The sequence below is a fragment of the Arachis stenosperma genome, chromosome 5 (genome assembly GCF_014773155.1).
Source record: "Arachis stenosperma cultivar V10309 chromosome 5, arast.V10309.gnm1.PFL2, whole genome shotgun sequence".
Taxonomy (NCBI): domain Eukaryota; kingdom Viridiplantae; phylum Streptophyta; class Magnoliopsida; order Fabales; family Fabaceae; genus Arachis; species Arachis stenosperma.
In genome coordinates, this window is record NC_080381.1 from 101,308,995 (window position 1) to 101,311,494 (window position 2,500).

A 2,500-nucleotide genomic window follows, 5' to 3' on the forward strand; every position below is an offset into this window, starting at 1 on the left:
TAGAACAATGGTGGTGGGGTCTAAAATGGATCATGAATGTCTCACACAAAAGGATGTCAGTAGCATATGTGTTTAGGCAAGCAAGATTAAGATAATAATCAAGGCACAGAGAAATAAAAACACTATGATTGCAAACATAAGATGGTGTGCATGATACATTGCATAAAAAATATAAGTGGCACACCAAACTTAGTGTGACACTTTCACTTGGAATTGATGCAAGTATCTTGTAAGGATTGGAACCAATTTTGTTGCATAGCAACACCAAACTTAGAATGCAACCATATGTCAATTTATTTGAACTAAAACTAAACAAAAGAAACTGTTATTTGTTGAATACAATCACCAAGTGAAGAATCTTGTCATGAATAAAGGTCTTTTGGTGATGTATTAACAAACACAGTTAACAAAAGAAAGCATTAAAAACAAGTAAATGAATAAAACAAAAAGGAAACTGAAATGTTAAACCGAAAGAGAAAAATAAAATTGCAAAAGCATTATGATTATGCAAACAAGTAGTGTTGCTTGAATGAATTGCATAGAAAATAAGTGGCACACCAAACTTAGAATCTTGGTGTGTCACTTTCATTTTTGATTTGATGCAATCATCCAAAAAGATTGAAAACAATTTGTTGCAAGGCAACACCAAACTTAGAATGTAATCATATGCCAATTTATTGAATTTAAACAAAGCATAGAAAGAAATGTACCTACGGTTGGGTTACCTCCCAACAAGTGCTCTTTTAGTGTCATTAGCTTGACATGTTGTTCTTCACTTTCTTCCTCTTCTTCCAATTGGTTAAGAGGAATGACTTCAAGGTGGGAGAAGTTTCAGCTTTTGTCCCCTTTCTTAGTCTTTCCTCAGCAAGCTTTCTTTTGCAAATGTCTTGATTGGTTTTGCTTGCTGGATTAGGGACAGAATTGGTGTTCTTGTCAATTGCCTTCACTTCCTTGAGTCCAAGTCTTGGTGGTTGTGTAATTGTTGGAGTTTTGTCTTCATCAAGAGTTCCTTGCAGTGATGGTTCAATGAGCTTGTCCTTCATGAGCCTCTCTGTTTCCCTTGAGTTTGGACGTTCTTGATTGTCCTCCTCACTAGCTTGTTCTTCCCCTTCCTCTTTTACACTCAACATTTGCTTTAGTAGCTCTTTCATGGAGGAGGTTTGTTGATCTTCCCAAGCTTTCTTCATCTCCTCTTCATACCTTTCAATCATGGATTCAAGTGTTGAGAGTTGTTGGGTCAGGAAAGTTTGTGAGAGTTGTGAGTCTTCATGTTCCCTTGTCATCTCAAGGGCAATTTCATTTTCAACCACCTTGTTCTTCATTGAAAGTTCACTTGATACAGTAGCCTCCTCATCTTGCTCTTCCTCCATTGAAATTTCAATTGATATAGGAACCTCTTCTTCCTCTTCTTCACTCACAGATTGTTCTGTCCAGCGTTGTTTTTGTTCTTCCATAATTTGTTCTACTCTTTCCAATAATTCTCTGGACTTTTGAAGGGGATCCTCAGCCACTAGCTCAAAGGATAAAGGTTGAGAGTAATTTTGTGGTTGGTGAGATGAGTTGTATGGATCTTGGAGGGAATTTTGTGTTGAGGCATAATCAAATGATGAAGAATTTTGAAATGAGAAACTGGGAAGTAAGGGTGGATAATTTTTCATGTGATTTGACTGCTCAGAATTTGCAATTTCTTGGTGATACTCCCATCCACCATGAGGATAATGATATGAATCATTTTGTGGTGGTGGTTGGTATCCCTCATAATTCTCTTGCTCATCTTGTGTCTGTGAAGCAAATCTCCATGGATTGGAGTGCTTAGAATTTGTATTTTCTTGGTGACATTCCCAAACACCATTAGAGATCGGTAATGTTGGGTGATATCCCATAAAATTTTGTTTGACCATAAGATGAGTTGAACTCTATTTGTATTTTGTAAACATCAATGAAATTTGAAATTCATGTCATATAGAAAGAATTTCTTAGTGAGGCAATAACTCAAACACCTTAGTTTCAAACTAAAACAGAAAACAAAAAAAAGAAAATGCTTGATCTAGACTTCTCACCCACTTAATCATTGTTGATCTAATCAATCCCCGGCAACGGCGCCAAAAACTTGATGGTGTTTTTGTGGAAAACGAATTTTCCAACACACAAATCCAACCGGCAAGTGTACCGGGTCGCATCAAGTAGTAATAACTCACTTAGAGTAAGGTCGATCCCACAGGGATTGATGGATCAAGCAATTTTAGTGGGTGATTAGTTTAGTCAAGCTAACATTGAAATGAATTTGGATGAAGTGTAACCAACAGAAAGTAAATAGCAAGGAAAATTAAAGTGCAGAAAGTAAAATTGCAGGAAACTTAAATAACAAGAAAGTAAAATTGCAAGAATCTTAAATGACAAGAAATGTAAATTGCATGAAAAGTAAAGAGGGTTGGGTGCTGGAAATTAAAGAGAGTAAAGCAAAGCGTAGAACAATTGCAGGGAGATTAAATTGCTTAAA